Source organism: Triticum dicoccoides, chromosome 4B, assembly GCF_002162155.2.
Source record: "Triticum dicoccoides isolate Atlit2015 ecotype Zavitan chromosome 4B, WEW_v2.0, whole genome shotgun sequence".
NCBI classification, from domain to species: Eukaryota; Viridiplantae; Streptophyta; class Magnoliopsida; order Poales; family Poaceae; genus Triticum; species Triticum dicoccoides.
In genome coordinates, this window is record NC_041387.1 from 645,486,572 (window position 1) to 645,507,396 (window position 20,825).

At 49.1% G+C, this 20,825-nt stretch overlaps 1 pseudogene; it reads left to right on the forward strand.

Annotated features, from left to right (window-relative positions):
- The window catches only part of LOC119292953, a 42,115-nt pseudogene extending 23,216 nt beyond the window's left edge, over positions 1-18,899 (forward strand).
- The last annotated feature ends 1,926 nt before the right edge of the window (positions 18,900-20,825 follow it).

Genomic DNA, 20,825 nt, shown 5'->3' on the forward strand with positions numbered 1-20,825 from the left:
GAACCTCCCAGACACCCCCTCTCCTCTCCAGTTCCTCTCCCTCGCTCTCCCACGCCATGGCCGACGCCATCGCCGCCACCCCCTCGCCGTAGCCACGCCCTCCGTCAACCCCACGCCGTGCCACCGTGTCCAGGAGCTCCGCCGCCGTCCACTTCATCGAGCTAGCCGAGCCCCGTGTGCTCGTGCGGCCCGAGACCACCGCACCGACCTCGCCCGAGCTCGCCGTCGCCGGAGATCCCCTTCAACGCCGTCGCCGCCTCAGCTCGTCCCCGACCCCGCCGGTGGCCTCTACGGGAGCGCTGTGAGCCTAGCTACCCCTCCGACCCTCCCTCTCTCATTCCCGAGCCGTGTAGCCACCGCACGAAGATCACACGCACGCACCGCCGCGGATCTCGTCGCCGACATGCTCCCGGCCATCCTCCGGCCAACCCGCGGTGTCCAACGCACTCACCACGTTGCGTTAGGCCCAACCGTGCACTCCCCGCACCTCACCGATCCCCCTAGCGACAAGTTCGGTTTTGGCCGAACTCCGGTGGCCGCCAAAGTCGTCGCCGGTGCCAACTCCGGCCACCCCGACCCCAACGGACTCCACCAAGAGCTGCGGCTCGACCTCAGCTCCTCTCCGGTGCCCTCCGCGGCTCGTTTGGTTGCCGGAACGGCAAAAATCACTTACGCCGCCGCGTCGGGCTCGCCAGCGGCTAAACGCCGGTGCAGCCGACCCGGGTTTGACTACGGGTGGGCCCTGGTTGACTCCCCTGAGTCAATGACAGGTGGGGCCCAGCCCTGTTAGTTAAACAGGTTTACTTTTAATTAAACTTTAATTAATCTAATCACCCTGACACGCGGGACCCACTGTCAGATTTGACCCGGACGTGTTCCGTTGACCTGCTGACGTCACACTGACGTCAGGCTGACGCAATAATTGATTTTCTGGAATTAATCTAATATAGGAAATTCCAGAATATAATTTAAAGTTCAAAAATTCATAACTTTTATTCTGTAACTCCAAATCAGACAAATTATATATGAAAAATGATCAGAAAAATCCAATCTGTCCATCTGTGCTAGTTTCATGCATGATTAACCAAGTTAACTTGATGTTTAATGCAGAACAAGGAAAAACACTTTAAAGGGCCATGTTTGAGTTTGAAATTTGAATCTTTGATTCAAATTGGTTCAAACCCTTCTGGTCTTAGCTGCATTAGCCCAACACATTCATATTGCCATGTTTCATGCATGCATCATATTGTTGCACATTGTTTGGTGATGGTTGTGTATCGGTGCTCTTTGCGGCAGGATCTGCCTCCGAGGAGTATCGTGATTACCCTAACGAAGAACCGTATCAGTGCATCGAACCATCAGGCAAGCAACCAACCATTTGATCATATCGATACAATCCCATGTTCTCGTTCCTGCTCTCTTTTACTGCATTAAGACAACGCGTTTCAAACTGCTGTGTGCTACGGTAGTTGAGCCCATTTCCTCTGCATGACCTGTCATTGCCACAGTAACTAGATGAAACCCACTAGCATGTGTAGGAGTTGATTGAGCCATATGTATGTGTTGCTCCTACCTTGCTATGCCTGCTATGCTTAGAGTCGTGTTAGGTCTGGTTCATCTGGGTGATGGGCTGGAGTGAAATGGTTATGTCGGTAATAAGAGTGGTGTGGTGAACACGATTTGGTAAAGGTATCGATGAGAGGCCATGTAGGAGTACATGGTGGGTTGTTTCATTGAAGCCGACCTTAAGCACTGAGATCTGTATGTGTGATTTAAGATACAGCTACTACCATGCATTGGGCCCTGAAATATGACCCCGCTCGACTTCTTATTCACCCTAGTTCTCTGTCCAGGAGTTGCAAGTAGTTTCTGGTGTTTGTAGTCTACTGGAGGCCGTGGACAGCGCTGACCGTAGGGGTGGGCTGTGATGCGGTAGGTACGTGGCACGGTGTACCGAATACCCGTTAGGTATCTCGGGAACCCTGTTCACATCGTTCGGGGCCGTATGGGAAACCTCGGCCGGACTCCCTGCGGATGGAACCCGAATAGGCGATAAACCTGGACTAGAGGCTTAAGTGTTTAGGTAGGTCGTGGTCTACACCCACGTCGGCTTTCGCTTGAAGTCTGCCGAGAACATGTCGTGTGCAGACGCTAAGTGGTGGAAACATGTATGAAGAAGTACACCCCTGCAGGGTTATCATGATCTATTCGAATAGCCGCGTCCGCGGTAAAGGACTACTTGGTTGCCTATACAGTTCATAGACAAGTAAATGGAAACTACTAAAAGCCTCAAGATAAGTGTGAGTGCCGAGGATGGCTCTTCCGTAGGAAGACGGAGGTGGATCCTCGGTAGTGTATTGAAGTGGTGAGTAGTGGACTCGTATCCTCAGCAAGCCAGCAAGACTTACATCAGATCCTACATACATGCATATTATCAAGAAGGCTAGGCTAACCTACGAGACTCCAACTTGAAAGGGTTTCGCGTACATGAGTCCACTACTCACCACTTTAATACACTACCGAGGATCCACCTCCGTCTTCCTACGGAAGAGCCATCCTCGGCACTCACACTTATCTTGAGGCTTTTAGTAGTTTCCATTTACTTGTCTATGAACTGTATAGGCAACCAAGTAGTCCTTTACCGCGGACGCGGCTATTCGAATAGATCATGATAACCCTGCAGGGGTGTACTTCTTCATACATGTTTCCACCACTTAGCGTCTGCACACGACATGTGCTCGGCAGAGTTCAAGCGAAAGCCGACGTGGGTGTAGACCACGACCTACCTAAACACTTAAGCCTCTAGTCCAGGTTTATCGCCTATTCGGGTTCCATCCGCAGGGAGTCCGGCCGAGGTTTCCCATACGGCCCCGAACGATGTGAACAGGGTTCCCGAGATACCTAACGGGTATTCCGTACACCGTGCCACGTACCTACCGCATCACAGCCCACCCCTACGGTCAGCGCTGTCCACGGCCTCCAGTAGACTACAAACACCAGAAACTACTTGCAACTCCTGGACAGAGAACTAGGGTGAATAAGAAGTCGAGCGGGGTCATATTTCAGGGCCCAATGCATGGTAGTAGCTGTATCTTAAATCACACATACAGATCTCAGTGCTTAAGGTCGGCTTCAATGAAACAACCCACCATGTACTCCTACATGGCCTCTCATCGATACCTTTACCAAATCGTGTTCACCACACCACTCTCATTACCGACATAACCATTTCACTCCAACCCATCACCCAGATGAACCAGACCTGACATGACTCTAAGCATAGCAGGCATAGCAAGGTAGGAGCAACACATACATATGGCTCAATCAACTCCTACACATTCTAGTGGGTTTCATCGAGTTACTGTGGCAATGACAGGTCATGCAGAGGAAATGGGTTCAACTACCGTAGCACACAGCAGTTTGAAACGCGTTGTCTTAATGCAGTAAAAGAGAGCAGGAACGAGAACATGGGATTGTATCGATATGATCAAATGGTTGGTTGCTTGCCTGATGGTTCGATGCACTAATACGGTTCTTCGTTAGGGTAATCACGATACTCCTCGGAGGCAGATCCTGCCGCAAAGAGCACCGATACACAACCATCACCAAACAATGTGCAACAATATGATGCATGCATGAAACATGGCAATATGAATGTGTTGGGCTAATGCAGCTAAGACCAGAAGGGTTTGAACCAATTTGAATCAAAGATTCAAATTTCAAACTCAAACATGGCCCTTTAAAGTGTTTTTCCTTGTTCTGCATTAAACATCAAGTTAACTTGCTTAGTCATGCATGAAAATAGTACAGATGGATAGATTGGATTTTTCTGATCATTTTTCATATATAATTTGTCTGATTTGGAGTTACAGAATAAAAGTTATGAATTTTTGAAGTTTAAATTATATTCTGGAATTTCCTATATTAGATTAATTCCAGAAAATCAATTATTGCGTCAGCCTGACGTCAGTGTGACGTCAGCAGGTCAACGGAACACGTCCGGGTCAAATCTGACAGTGGGTCCCGCGTGTCAGGGTGATTAGATTAATTAAAGTTTAATTAAAAGTAAACCTGTTTAATTAACAGGGCTGGGCCCCACCTGTCATTGACTCAGGGGAGTCAACCAGGGCCCACCCGTGGTCAAACCCGGGTCGGCTGCACCGGCGTTTAGCCGCCGGCGATCCCAACGCGGCGGCGTAAGTGATTTTTGCCGTTCCGGCAACCAAACGAGCCGCGGAGGGCACCGGAGAGGAGCTGAGGTCGAGCCGCAGCTCTTGGTGGAGTCCGTTGGGGTCGGGGTGGCCGGAGTTGGCACCGGCGACGACTTTGGCGGCCACCGGAGTTCGGCCAAAACCGAACTTGTCGCTAGGGGGATCGGTGAGGTGCGGGGAGTGCACGGTTGGGCCTAACGCAACGTGGTGAGTGCGTTGGACACCGCGGGTTGGTCGGAGGATGGCCGGGAGCACGTCGGCGACGAGATCCGTGGCGGTGCGTGCGTGTGATCTTCGTGCGGTGGCTACACGGCACGGGAATGAGAGAGGGAGGGTCGGAGGGGTAGCTAGGCTCACAGCGCTCCCGTAGAGGCCACCGGCGGGGTCGGGGACGAGCTGAGGCGGCGACGGCGTTGAAGGGGATCTCCGGCGACGGCGAGCTCGGGCGAGGTCGGTGCGGTGGTCTCGGGCCGCACAAGCACACGGGGCTCGGCTAGCTCGATGAAGTGGACGGCGGCGGAGCTCCTGGACACGGTGGCACGGCGTGGGGTTGACGGAGGGCGTGGCTACGGCGAGGGGGTGGCGGCGATGGCGTCGGCCATGGCTGGGGCGTGCGAGGGGGAGGAGCTGGAGAGAGGAGGGGGTGTCTGGGGGGTTCAGAGGAGAGAGGGAGGGCGATTCACGGCGTTAGCCGGGCGAGGGAGGCGGCGAGGCGGCGAGCAGGTGCGTGGCACCCATGCGGTGCTCGCCGTCGAGCACCTGCCTGCCTGCCTGGCCGGCAAGCAGCTCGCTGGCGCGGTGCTGGGCTGGGCCGGCAGGTGGGCCGGGTGCTGGGCGCCAGGTAAGCTTTTCCCATTTTCTTTCTGTTTCTGTTATTTTTTTTAATACTTCTGCAACTTTGTTGAATTAAATAAAATACTGAGGCTACACCTAAAATCACCAAATTACTCCTGGTCCATAGTTGGATTATTTCCAACATGAAACATTTTAGTTTGGAGATATTTGAGCATTTAAATATTTTATATAATTTTAAATGCCCAAATTCAAATATTTATGATTTAATTCAAAAACCCTAGGATAGCCTAGGAAAATGTGCACCACTTTTGGCAGAGGTTCTGAACCAAGACAAAATGATGGGCATTTTAGAAGGGCATTTCAGGTTCATTGAAAATTATTTTTAGTAACCCTAGTTGGTTTCAGAGGGGACTGGGGGTTCTGTCATCCCCATTTAAAGTTTCTGATGAAAGAGTAAACATGATGCAACACTCTAATGCATGGCTAACTAGGATGTGACAACTCACCCCCACTCAAAAGAATCTCGTCCCGAGATTTGGGTTCCTCCGGGAAGAAGGCGGGATACTCGAGTCGAAGACGATCCTCCCTTTCCCAAGTTGCTTCATCCTCAGAATGGTGCGACCATTGAACTTTGAGAAACTTGATATTATGACGTCGAGTGGTACGCTCGGCCTGATCGAGGATACGAATGGGGTACTCTCGATATGTAAGATTATCTTGGAGATCAAGCGTTTCGTAGTCCACTCCACGGATAGGATCCGAGAAGCAACGCCTGAGTTGAGAAACATGGAAGACATCATGGACTCTGGAGAGGTGCGGAGGTAGTTCCAACTGGTAGGCAACTTCTCCTCGTTTGGCGAGAATGCGAAAAGGTCCAATGTAACGAGGAGCCAATTTGCCTTTGATACCGAAACGATGGGTTCCCTTCAGAGGGGTAACCCGAAGATAAGCCTTCTCGTCAACCTCGAAAGTCATAGCCTTATGTTTTCGGTCATATTGACTCTTTTGACGAGATTGGGCTGTTTTCAACTTTTCACGAACGATGCGAACTTGTTCTTCTGCTTCCTGAATCATATCCGGGCCAAAGAATTGTCTTTCCCCGGTCTCTGACCAGTTAAGGGGTGTTCGACACCGTCGTCCATAGAGAACTTCAAAAGGGGCTTTACCCAAGCTAGATTGATAGCTGTTGTTGTAAGCGAATTCGGCAAATGGAAGGCACTTCTCCCAATCCATTCCGAATGAGATAACAGAGGCTCGAAGCATGTCTTCTAGAATCTGGTTGACGCGTTCTACTTGACCACTCGATTGAGGGTGAAAAGCGGTGCTAAAGGAAAGGCGGGTTCCCATAGCGTTTTGGAAACTTTCCCAAAATCGGGAGGTGAAAAGACTTCCTCGATCCGAGTTAATTTCCAAAGGAACACCATGGAGGGACACTATTTGGGAGATGTATAATTCTGCCAGCTGACTAGCGGTTATACTCTCACGAACAGGTAAGAAATGGGCTACTTTGGAAAGACGATCGACAACGACGAAGATAGCATTATTCCCTCTCTTGGTCCTGGGAAAACCGGTAATGAAATCCATACCAATTTTATCCCATTTCCATTCAGGAATGGCTAAGGGTTGAAGGGTGCCAGCAGGCCGTTGATGCTCTGCTTTTACACGACGACAGACGTCGCAGCTAGCTATATACTGAGCAATTTCTCTCTTCATCCTAGTCCACCAAAACCTCTGGCGTAGGTCCTGATACATCTTAGTACTACCGAGATGAATGGTGAGAGGAGATTCATGAGACTCCTTAAGGATCAACTGCCGTAGATGCTGGTTCTTGGGAACCACTAAACAGTTACCAAAGTACACAACACCATGATCATTTGTGGAGAAACAACTAGCACCTCCGCTAGCAATGTTCTCTTTGATCTTAGCTATTCCCTTATCTCGCTTCTGGGCAGCGATAATTTGATCCGTAAGAGTAGGTTTCGCCACCAAGGTGGAAAGAAATCCTTGAGGAACAATGTGAAGGTTAAGCTTCCGAAATTCCTCATGGAGAAGCGGTTGACTTTGTTGTAGCATTAGGTTGTTACAATAAGATTTACGACTTAGCACATCAGCCATGACGTTGGCTTTCCCTGGGGTGTAAGTTATTCCTAAGTCGAAATCTGTGATCAACTCGACCCAACGTATTTGCCTGAGATTCAAATCCGGTTGGGTGAAGATGTACTTCAGACTTTGGTGATCAGTGAATATTTCGCAACGGTTACCGAGGAGGTAATGTCGCCAGGTTTTAAGAGCATAGACTACGGCTGCAAGCTCTAGATCATGAGTAGGATAATTCTCCTCATGTGGGTGCAATTGCCGTGAAGCGTAAGCAATTACGTGTCGATCTTGCATGAGAATGCAACCTAGTCCTTGTCGCGAGGCGTCGCAGTAGATAACAAAGTCCTTGGAGAAATCTGGCGGCACCAGTACGGGAGCAGAAGTCAGGCGTCTTTTCAGTTCCTGAAAGTTGTGCTCACACTGTGGAGTCCATTCGAATTTCTTATCTTTCTTGAGGAGTTCAGTTAGGGGTTTAGCAACTTTGGAGAAGTTTTCGACAAAGCGACGACAATAGCTCGCTAGGCCAAGGAAACTCCGAACTTGCTTGACCGATTCAGGTGGAGTCCAATTAAGGACGGCTTGAACTCGCTCAGGGTTAACAGCGATACCTTTACCAGATATTACATGACCCAGATAGGTCACTTCTGACAACCAAAATTCACATTTAGAAAACTTGGCATAAAGGCGATGCTCTCGAAGTTTCTTCGACACTAGCCTTAGATGTTCGGCATGTTCTTCCTCGTTCTTGGAGTAGATGAGTATATCATCGAGGTAAACAATGACGAATTTATCCAAATACTCCATGAAGATTGAGTTCATTAACCGGGAAAAGGTGGCTGGAGCGTTGGTTAAACCGAAGGACATGACGGTGTACTCGTATTGGCCATAACGAGTAACAAAGGCCATTTTAGGAATGTCCCCGTTTCTGATTTTGATTTGATGGTAGCCCAACCTCAAATCCATCTTGGAGAAGACTGAGGATCCAGCGAGCTGATCATACAGGTCGTTGATCCTAGGGAGCGGATATTTGTTCTTGATTGTGACCAAATTGACCGGTCGGTAATCTACAACCATCTGGTCCGTACCATCCTTCTTCTTGACGAAGAGGACGGGGCAAGCCCACGGAGATGAACTAGGTCGGATGAAACCCTTTTTCAAGGACTCATCGAGTTGTTTCTTAAGCTCGGCTAGTTCTAGTGGTGCCATCTTATAGGGTCTTCTAGCAATCGGAACGGTTCCTGGAATGAGGTCTATTACGAACTCAACATCCCTGTCAGGTGGAACACCTGGCAATTCCTCTGGGAAGACATCCGGGAAGTCACGGACTACCGGAACGTCCTCAAGATCTGGCAAAGGGCTGGCGTTAAGAGAATATAACTGTCGCTTGGCTAATCGGGTCAAGACATTGACTATCTTCCCCGAAGGATGGGTAAGTTGAACAGTCCTAGAGAAGCAATCAATTTTGGCATGATGAGCTGACATCCAGTCCATACCCAAGATGATATTAATATCTGAAGATTTAAGGGCTATCAAAGATGCGAGGAAAACAAGTCGGTCGACTTGGATTTCATTTCCATGGCTTACTCTAGAAGTTTGCCATTTGGATCCCGGAGTTTGAATTATCATAGAGGTTGGCATGTCACAGAATGCGATGTTATGCAAACGGGCATAATTTTCAGATATAAAAGAATGAGAGGCTCCTGTATCGAAAAGAACAGATGCCGGGTGGCAATTAACAAGGAGCGTACCGAGAACGACGTTGGGATCCTCTTGAGCTTCTTCGGCAGAAATACAATTGACAATGCCACGTGTAGCGGTGGCCGGCTTGGCGTGGAACACTTTCCCTGTCGGCTTGCCACGGCCAACAGCTTTAGCAGATTGGTTGGGGTTGGCCTGGGGACACTCACGCAAATAGTGGCCAGATTCCCCACACTTGAAACAAGTTACGGAACTGGTACGTGGGGGAGCATTGTTGGTTGGACCCCCATAGGGCTTGGCTGGTGCAGACTGTTGAACAGGGCGAGGCGCCTGGAAAGATGGCCTCGGTGTGAACCTGGGTGGCAGGGCAGTGTTGGGCACCCACACGCGGTGCTTCTGAGGACCAGCACCGGATGAGGAACCCATGTCACGGCCATGCTTGCGTGTTGCGTCATAATCAGTCTGACCAGTTTCAGCACTGATGGCCTTGTTAACAAGTTTCTGAAAAGATGTGCACTCATGCAGACGGAGGTTGCGGCGAAGCTCAGGACTAAGTCCCTTACGGAACCTTGCTTGCTTCTTGGCATCAGTAGACACCTCCTCAGTTGCATATCGTGCGAGGTTACCAAACTCCCTGCTGTAAGCATCCACAGAGAGTCGGCCTTGGGTGAAATTGCAAAATTCCTCACGTTTACGGTCCATGAGACCCTCCGGAATGTGATGTTCACGGAAAGCCTCGCTGAATTCAGCCCAAGTAGTGACATGGCCTGCTGGGCGCATAGCTCCATAATTCTCCCACCATAGACTGGCAGGGCCTTCAAGATGATATGCAGCAAAGGTGACCTTGTCAGCCTCCGCTACCAGCGCGGAACGCAGTTTGTGAGAGATACTGCAAAGCCAATCATCAGCGTCGAGAGGCTCGACGGAGTGGTGGAACATGGGTGGATGTAACTTGATGAAATCACTGAGTGACACCACGTTAGTCCTCTGATGGTGTGCCGTGTTCTGTTCAATACGCTCCAACAAACGGTTGGTCTCCCGCTTGTTTCTTTCGGCTTCCATCATAACCTCGGCTAGGGAAGGAGGTTGAGGCAGATTTGCATTCCTGACCTCACTGCCTTCGGCCTGCTCTTGAGGAGCAGGATTAGTGCACGTGTTGACCATCCTAGGTAAACAAGACAATGATTTAGTCAGAATGATAAAATTTCCGACATAGGATACAGAATGTAAGGAATAACTCGAAATGCAAGATGATCATCCGTATGACATGGTAGATACAGAAACTGCTTCTTTATTCCATCGTCATACACACCATACAGGGTTTAGTACAAGACCAAACAAGTACTATTACGGTGAAAGAGGATTACATATCATCGGAGACATCCCAAGCTCCTATACATTATTTTTCTACATCTCCGGAAAGAGTACAAACTAGGTCATATCCCACGAGTCACGCAGGACAATAGATGACACAGCTAACACGAACTAGTGATACTACCACTAACTCAGACCGATCTGTAGTAGTCCTCGTAGAAGTCACCTCCATAGCCTGGAAGCTCAACATGATCATCCGGAAACAGACGATCTCGCGGAGCTTGTGGACCATAGGGACTAGGATGAGGTCTTGGACCAACAGACGGTGGCCTGCGGGGACCGCGAGGTGGGGTGATGCCTCCTACATCACGCCAACCCATCACGTCTGGCAGAGCAGATCTCACAGGATAGAGATCGCGCATATCCGAATATCCAGCTTGCACCGCCGGTGCAAACCGAGTCAATGTGGCCCAGTGGTCAGCACGGATATTGAAAAGCTCCAACCTCAAGGCCCGATTTTCACGGTCCTTATCCTCGAGCATCTCAGCAGTGGTGCGAGTCCGTGAATCCTCCTGGGTGGGGTCAGCATAGATAGCCTGGAGATACCCTTGTGCTCCCGGAAGTGATCCTGGCATATACCGGAAATCAGAGTCCCGAAATAGACCAGACCTGACTCGCATGATGGTCATCATAGAGTAGGCGGCGTCCTGCACAGCCATCTCAATAGTAACCCCGAGTCCATAGGAGCAGTGAAGGGGCTCGGTGGATCCAGGATAAGATGGAAATATCCTGACAGTGCAGAGATATTGGCTTTGATTGAAGTCCCGAAATTGCTCTTCGACCGTGTACTCAGGATACCAACGGTATCCAGCCTCAGTCATTACCCTGACCAACATGGAGGTATGGCCGGGTACATCTAGGCATCGAGTCAGGCAAACCACTTGATTGAGGTCGCGAGTGGCCATCTGAAAGCACAATCATAATGCAAAGGCATTAGAATTTCTAGCAAAATTTCGGCAGCATAACAGCTGTAAGTGCTCAAGAAGGATTTTGAGACATTTGACAAAGGATTTCATACACACTCAACATCATCATATCAAGTTCTGAGTCCATCCTGGCAACACAATGTGGTAGTAGAATTGAACTAGGCTTGTATCCATCAAACCTATAAGGTACTACTGATTAGTAACACGTGATCCTGATAGAGAGAATAGATCCTAATTCCTTAACCCCCGGTGGAAGAATAGACTGACTCAGATCAGAATGTCATAAGATAAAGGAGTAAAAAGAGCCTTACGTTCCAACCCACAAACAATTCCCCTATATATAACTAAAGAATTTCTAGACTCAACATCGACCAGTTGGGCTTGGAGAACCTACAGGCAGTCCGGCTCTGATGCCAACGCTGTCAGGACCCCGACTCGATGTCACATCGATCTAGCCTGTAACACCTCATATCACTTTGCGGCCTCGCGCACGGTATTCCCACGGGTGTCGCCTTACCTTTGCCCGGGACCGTTTGCGTCTTTTGGCTCACGTATATGATAGTGTCGCTAGCATCCATATGATAAGGAGCCCGGGCTGACATGACTAGTCGTAAACCCAAAGTGGCACAGTCTTACAGGGACAGGCATCCATGACCCAGCAACGAACGTGTCGGTCATCAGCAAGTGGGTCCGGGCTGTAGCACTGGGCTAGCAGGACTCCGGTAAACCGGGCTGTAGTGGGCTAACAGGACTCCGGTACTCAATGCGTGACATTTCCCCGAAGGGACAGACACAGGAACGAAGAAGGACACATGCCGGCCAGCCTAAGTGTTCCAGAGCAGTAGCAAGCTACCATGGCTCAGCGGTAACACTAGGAGACATTTCCCGGTAAGAGAGGCTACTAAAGATAAACAACTAGATAGTCAGATCCCACACATACCAAGCATTTCAATCATACACACAATATGCTTGATATGTGCAAATACAATAAGGCATCACAACATGACTCTACGACACAAGTACTTTATTTAAGGCTCAGAGAGCCACACATAACATACACAAAGGTACGGGTCTCACGACCCAGCATTCAAGTCATACAGTCATACAAACCAGCAGCGGAAGTAACTTGTCTGGGTACAGACAACTAGTAAAATAAAAGAGGCTTGGAAAGCCTAGCTATACTACGTGGTCCTTCACAAGCTCAGGATCACCACCTGGGCCTTAGCCTACTCATTGATGTCAACATCTACGTAGAACCCATCAGAAGGGGTTGCAGCGTCTTCTGTAAAAATGTAGATTATAGCAACATGAGTACAAAGGTACTCAGCAAGACTTACATCAGATCCTACATACATGCATATTATCAAGAAGGGTTGGTGGAGTTGTTGCAGCAAGCCAGCTTTGACTCTTGGCTAGGCTAACCTACGAGACTCCAACTTGAAAGGGTTTTGCGTACACGAGTCCACTACTCACCACTTCAATACACTACCGAGGATCCACCTCCGTCTTCCTACGGAAGAGCCATCCTCGGCACTCACACTTATCTTGAGGCTTTTAGTAGTTTCCATTTACTTGTCTATGAACTGTATAGGCAACCAAGTAGTCCTTTACCGCGGACGCGGCTATTCGAATAGATCATGATAACCCTGCAGGGGTGTACTTCTTCATACATGTTTCCACCACTTAGCGTCTGCACACGACATGTGCTCGGCAGACTTCAAGCGAAAGCCGACGTGGGTGTAGACCACGACCTACCTAAACACTTAAGCCTCTAGTCCAGGTTTATCGCCTATTCGGGTTCCATCCGCAGGGAGTCCGGCCGAGGTTTCCCATACGGCCCCGAACGATGTGAACAGGGTTCCCGAGATACCTAACGGTTATTCGGTACACCGTGCCACGTACCTACCGCATCACAGCCCACCCCTACGGTCAGCGCTGTCCACGGCCTCCAGTAGATTACAAACACCAGAAACTACTTGCAACTCCTGGACAGAGAACTAGGGTGAATAAGAAGTCGAGCGGGGTCATATTTTAGGGCCCGATGCATGGTAGTAGCTGTATCTTAAATCACACATACAGATCTCAGTGCTTAAGGTCGGCTTCAATGAAACAACCCACCATGTACTCCTACATGGCCTCTCATCGATACCTTTGACAAATCGTGTTCACCACACCACTCTCATTACTGACATAACCATTTCACTCCAGCCCATCACCCAGATGAACCAGACCTGACACGACTCTAAGCATAGCAGGCATAGCAAGGTAGGAGCAACACATACATATGGCCCAATCAACTCCTACACATGCTAGTGGGTTTCATCGAGTTACTATGGCAATGACAGGTCATGCAGAGGAAATGGGTTCAACTACCGTAGCACACAGCAGTTTGAAACGCGTTGTCTTAATGCAGTAAAAGAGAGCAGGAACGAGAACATGGGATTATATCGATATGATCAAATGGTTGGTTGCTTGCCTGATGGTTCGATGCACTGATACGGTTCTTCGTTAGGGTAATCACGATACTCCTCGGAGGCAGATCCTGCCGCAAAGAGCACCGATACACAACCATCACCAAACAATGTGCAACAATATGATGCATGCATGAAACATGGCAATATGAATGTGTTGGGCTAATGCAGCTAAGACCAGAAGGGTTTGAACCAATTTGAATCAAAGATTCAAATTTCAAACTCAAACATGGCCCTTTAAAGTGTTTTTCCTTGTTCTGCATTAAACATCAAGTTAACTTGCTTAGTCATGCATGAAAATAGTACAGATGGATAGATTGGATTTTTCTGATCATTTTTCATATATAATTTGTCTGATTTGGAGTTACAGAATAAAAGTTATGAATTTTTGAAGTTTAAATTATATTCTGGAATTTCCTATATTGGATTAATTCCAGAAAATCAATTATTGCGTCAGCCTGACGTCAGTGTGACGTCAGCAGGTCAACGGAACACGTCCGGGTCAAATCTGACAGTGGGTCCCGCGTGTCAGGGTGATTAGATTAATTAAAGTTTAATTAAAAGTAAACCTGTTTAATTAACAGGGCTGGGCCCCACCTGTCATTGACTCAGGGGAGTCAACCAGGGCCCACCCGTGGTCAAACCCGGGTCGGCTGCACCGGCGTTTAGCCGCCGGCGAGCCCGACGCGGCGGCGTAAGTGATTTTTGCCGTTCCGGCAACCAATCGAGCCGCGGAGGGCACCAAAGAGGAGCTGAGGTCGAGCCGCAGCTCTTGGTGGAGTCCGTTGGGGTCGGGGTGGCCGGAGTTCGCACCGGCGACGACTTTGGCGGCCACCGGAGTTCGGCCAAAACCGAACTTGTCGCTAGGGGGATCGGTGAGGTGCGGGGAGCGCACGGTTGGGCCTAACGCAACGTGGTGAGTGCGTTGGACACCGCGGGTTGGCCGGAGGATGGCCGGGAGCACATCGGCGACGAGATCCGCGGCGGTGCGTGCGTGTGATCTTCGTGCGGTGGCTACACGGCTCGGGAATGAGAGAGGGAGGGTCGGAGGGGTAGCTAGGCTCACAGCGCTCCCGTAGAGGCCACCGGCGGGGTCGGGGATGAGCTGAGGCGGCGACGGCGTTGAAGGGGATCTCCGGCGACGGTGAGGTCGGTGCGGTGGTCTCGGGCCACACGAGCACACGGGGCTCGGCTAGCTCGATGAAGTGGACGGAGGCGGAGCTCCTGGACACGGTGGCACGGCGTGGGGTTGACGGAGGGCGTGGCTACGGCGAGGGGGTGGCGGCGATGGCATCGGCCATGGCTGGGGCGTGTGAGGGGGAGGAGCTGGAGAGAGGAGGGGGTGTCTGGGGGGTTCAGAGGAGAGAGGGAGGGCGATTCACGGCGTTAGCCGGGCGAGGGAGGCGGCGAGGCGGCGAGCAGGTGCGTGGCACCCATGCGGTGCTCGCCGTCGAGCACCTGCCTGCCTGCCTGGCCGGCAAGCAGCTCGCTGGCGCGGTGCTGGGCTGGGCCGGCAGGTGGGCCGGGTGCTGGGCGCCAGGTAAGCTTTTCCCATTTTCTTTCTGTTTCTGTTATTTTTTTTAATACTTCTGCAACTTTGTTGAATTAAATAAAATACTTAGGCTACACCTAAAATCACCAAACTACTCCTAGTCCATAGTTGGATTATTTCCAACATGAAACATTTTAGTTTGGAGATATTTGAGCATTTAAATATTTTATATAATTTTAAATGCCCAAATTCAAATATTTATGATTTAATTCAAAAACCCTAGGATGGCCTAGGAAAATGTGCACCAGTTTTGGCAGAGGTTCTGAACCAAGACAAAAATGATGGGCATTTTAGAAGGGCATTTCAGGTTCATTGAAAATTATTTTTAGTCACCCTAGTTGGTTTCAGAGGGGACTGGGGGTTCTGTCATCCCCATTTCAAGTTTCTGATGAAAGAGTAAACATGATGCAACACTCTAATGCATGGCTAACTAGGATGTGACAGGTTAGCACTAATAATAACATGATATATATTTTTCTCATCAAGATAAGCATACTTCAAAGTGCCAGACAATTATTTTAATTCAAACACAGGATCACCGTTAGGTGGAGGAGGACTTCCTAGAGTTTCAATAGGCAAATTGTGTTTTAGGATAGCTTATTGTTCAAAGAATATTTTATCTATTTCATTTCTTTCACGCAAGTGCATATCATTTTCATGGTCAAGCAAATATTGTTCTAAAGGATCAGTAGGAGGCACGACAATAGAAGCAAGACCAATTATTTCATACTTACTAGGTATTTCTTCATTACAAGGTTGTCTAGGAAACTTAGAGAAATTAAATTCATGAGACCATCACCAAAACTAACACCGACGATTTATTTTTCACAATCTATCTTAGAACTAACGGTATTCGAGAAAGGTCTACCAAGGATAATGGGACAAAAGTCATCTTGTGGGGAACCAAAAAATAGAAAATCAGTAGGGTATTTTATTTTCCCACACAAGACTTCAACATCTTGTGTCTCTATTAGCAAGCTTAATAGTAACATCTATGTCTTCCATTTCAGCGGGTGCTATGTCATTCATAATTTCTTGGTATAGATTAAAAGGAATAGCACTCACACTAGCACCAAGTCACATAAACCATGATAGCAATGATCTCCTATTTTTACTGAGACAATAGGCATGTCAACTACGGTTCTATGTTTATCTTTTTCATCAGGCTTGACAATTCATCACAGAAGTAAATAACATGCCCATCAATATTTTATACCAAGAGATCTTTAACCATAGCAACACTAGGTTATACTTTAATTTGTTCAGAGTGTTTAGGTGCTTTAAGATTACTCTTGCAACCCACTGTTGATACCTTAGCATGTTCCTTTATCCTAATAGGGAAAGGTGGTTTTTTAATATAAGTAGTAGGCACAACTGGATCCGTGTGGTAAATAATAGGTCATCTTTTGCTAGAACTAGTTCTTCAATTTCTTCTTTAATAGGGGGATGATATTTAAACCACTTCTCCTTAGGGAGATCAACATGAGTAGCAAATAATTCACAAAAAGAGGCTACTATCTGATATGTCTCCAACGTATCTATAATTCTTGATTGTTCCATGCTATTATATTATCTGTTTTGGATGTTTTATATGCATTAATATGTTATTTATATTATTTTTGGCACTAACCTATTAACCTAGAGCCCAGTGCCAGTTTCTGTTTTTTTACCTGTTTTAGAGTTTCGCAGAAAAGGAATACCAAACGGAGTCCAAATTTAATAAAACTTTCGTGATGATCTTTTTTGGACCAGAAGCAAACCAGGAGACTTGGAGATGAAGTCAGAGAAGCAACGAGGCGGCCACGAGGGTGAAGGGCGCGCCCAGGAGGTAGAGTGCACCCCCTACCTCGTGGGCCCCTCATGGGTCTCCTGGCCTAATTCTTTCACCCATATATACTCTTATACCCCAAAACCATCAGGGGGAGCTGTTCGGGATATGACTACTGAGTTAAACCGCCCAGGAGCGACTGGATTACACTCACAAGGAGTCTTATACAAGAGCCCATGAAGATGAAGGTTATGGCGCTTTAGCTATAAAGACTTAGAGGCCCGGAGGCCTATGGCGGATTAGGGCCCATAATAGTAAACCGTCATAGATGTATAACTTGTATTGTAAGTCAAGGAAAGGATAAACCGAGCCGGACACTTGTATGAGCCGACCTCGGGATTCTGTAGACCGGCCGATGTCAACTTGTGTATATAAAGGGACGACCCGGCGGCGGTTCAGGGACAAGAGACAACAACTTGAGAACTAGGCAAAGCATATTTGTTCCCTGGTAATCGAGACCACATCAAGAACACCACAACCGGATCGTAGGCTTTTACCTTCACCGCAAGGGGCCGAACCAGTATAAACTCCCTGTGTCCTTTGTCCAGTTTAACCCCTCTAAGCTAACCCGATTGCGATGGCTCCACGACTAAGTCCTTTCACTAGGACATCTGATGTGATAATTCCACGACAGTTGGCGCCCACCATGGGCTTAAGGGATACGCAGTGGGCCGGATGACTAAGAGTCGTCGCGGTAAGCTCTACATCGACGATGCAGGCTGGGGCCCTGACGCTGGCTCAATCGAGTACGGGTACCGGGTCCCCTTCGGAGGAATTCACGTCTTCATCGACAAGATCGGCGAACCGGGCCCTGAGCCGGACATCTACACCGACCTCGTCGAGACGGCTCAGCGTACGAGTCCTGCCCGGATTCAGCCCGCCATGAAGCATGCGTTCGTAGGATGTATCCATGGGATCGAATCTGAACTGGTGTCCGAGGGTGAGACAGCCGTTTATTCCGATGGCGAGTCACCCACCGATGAGACCGAGTCTTTGTATCAAGTTCTGGATGGCCTGTTCGGGGGGTATTCCGATGGCAGCAGTATTCCGGACTCTTTTGAACCGCCAAATTGGGTCGCAATCTTCATGGCCGGTTCACAGCCAACCTTGCATAATTCAACAGCAGCGACAATGAATTCCGGATCGGCAGCTGGGGCAGGAGGCCCCACGCGCCAGCCGGCTCAAGTTCTTTCTGGTTTATTGGACGCCTGGACAACATTGTTGACCATGGCAGTTACCCCGGAGACTCAAGATCGGCATAATGCGGAGGTCACAAAACTGCAGGATCAGATAACTCAGGCCAAGGAGGACTTGGCAGCCGAGGAAACCAGGATGGCTGAGGAACGGGCCGCTTTAGATGCCCAGTCATAGAGGATTCAGGCCAAAAATTATCGACTCATGCTGGATCAGAATGCTTCGAATGACGTATTGAGGAGGAGGCATCAATCTCGCCTGTCGATGGATTACAATGCGATGAATCTCTTCAGTACGCCAGGAGCAGGGACCAGCAATCCGGCAGCGGTAAACCGGACTACAACACCTAGGACCGGAATGCCAGATCAGCCATGGGTGATGGGCCCACCTCGACAAACAAATAACCCGCCGCAGTATAAAACACCCCCGCCGGTTCATTTATCCACCCCTTTGGACAACATGATTGCTGCGGCATCTCGATTGGCAGCTATTTCGATGGAGGGTGAGTCGCCAGCAACGGTTGAGACACGGTGGGCCAGGGATCATCTTCAGACTGCCATGGTGCAGCAGCAGGCTTATTCATACAGTCGAGACAGGATTCCCTCAACCCCTCACCCGAGCAAGAGCTACAGCAGGCACATGGATGAACCGGCTGTATCAAGCAGTGCGCGGAACCGTGATGCCCCTCGAGGGCTTAATCCAGCGCGTGGTGGTGCAAATGCTCGGGACGTGGTGGATAATGGCAGAGCATGAAGGGAGGCCGCATTAGCGGCACAGTACGCATGTCATCATCAACCCGCCCCGGTTCAACCGGCGGCGTCAGTAGAACGAGGACTTGCTTTCAGCTCCTGGGGAGTGTCGTGTCTCACCCCGGATCTGCGCAATGTGCGGTTACCCAAGGATTTCAAGTGCCCGCGTAAGGTGCCTAACAAAACCGCCGATTTACCCCCCGAGTCATGGGTCAAGAGCTACGAGATGGTTATTGAGATGTTGGAAGTGGATGAAGCGGCATGTGCAAAATACTTCACCATGATGTTGGAAGGAACAACTCACACTTGGTTAAAGAGCCTGCCCGCTAACTCCATCGGGTCATGGGACCAATTGAAGGCCCGGTTTATAGCGAACTTCAAGGATACGTGCAAACAACCCATCTCCATTGTAGATCTGGCTGCTTGTGTTCAAGGAGAGATGAATCAACAACGCATTGGGTGCGCCGGGTTTCAGAAATCGTTCATTCATAGGACCGCATCAATGCTGATACAGCAATTGTAACATTGGAGGGTAATTGCCGGTTTAAATCGCTGAAGATGAAGTTGGGATGGCTCAAGCGCCACTGCAATGATATGGGAACACTCATGGCAGCTCTGATTAAATATGCTGATTCTGATGATACCAAAGATCCCGATTCTGACGAAGAGAAACCGGAGAAGGGAAAGAAGAATGCCGGTACAAAAGGACAACATAACGAGACAAACCACGGGAACAATGGTAAGCGTAAATCGGATAATTCAGATTTCATGGCTAACACCAATGTGCAGGGCAATACACAGCGTCGTAAGGGTAAACCGCCCAAGCGCGGTGGGGGCATGAATCTGGAGCGCCTGTTAAACCAGCCCTGCCCAAAGCACGGGACGAAGGAGGTTCCGGCAACGCACCTCTGGAAGGATTGCTTCATTAGGAAGGAGTTCAAAAATTCTGATCTCTTCCGGTATGATCAGGGTCCGTCTGGCGGTTCAGGTCCAGGATTTCACGGGCCAGGTTACGGCGGCGACGGTTCAAACTCTGGATTTCATAATAATCAGGGCAACCAGAACAACCAAAGTGGTCACAACCAGCAGAATAATCAGGGGAACCAGCAACAATCAGGTTTTCAGAGTCACCCAAAGCAGTTGAATGGCGGGCAGTATCATGTTTTCACTACTAGCTTATGTAAGAGTGATCAGAAGCTTCACAAGAGAGCAGTTAATGCTGTTGAACCGGCAGTACCCCGTTACTAGCGTTGGTCCAAGCAGCCCATTGTGTGGAGCAGAGAGGATCATCCGCCCCGGGTTGATAATTCGGGTCATCTGGCTTTAGTGGTGGCACCTCAGGTGGGGGGTTATAAATTCACCAAGGTGCTCATGGATGGAGGGAGCAGCATCAACATTTTGTATTATGAAACCTTCCATCGCATGGGATTGATGGATAAGAATCTTAAACCATCGAACACCGTTTTTCACGGTGTAGTACCAGGTAAATCGGCATATCCAGTTGGCAAGATAGCTTTGGAGGTTGTGTTTGGTGATGAGCATGATTCCAGGTCAGAAACTTTGACCTTTGAAGTGGTGAAAATCCAGAGCCCATATCACGCCCTGTTTGGACGGCCGGCTTACGCAAAGTTCATGGCGAGGCCCTATTATATTTATTTACAGCTCAAAATGCCGGGTCATAAGGGGACCATCACGGTGCACACGAGTCGTAAGATTGCTTTGGACTGTGAAGAGGGTGATGCGGCTTATGCTGAGTCGGTTTGTGCAACAGAAGAGTTAAAGTTCTACAAAGACAATGTTGATCTAGCAGATATGACTCCTCTGAAGAAACCCACCACAGAGCATGACCCGACCCTAAAGTTTAAACCGGCTGATGAAACTAAGTTGGTTGATTTTGTTCCTGGCGATTCATCCAAATAGTTTAGTATCA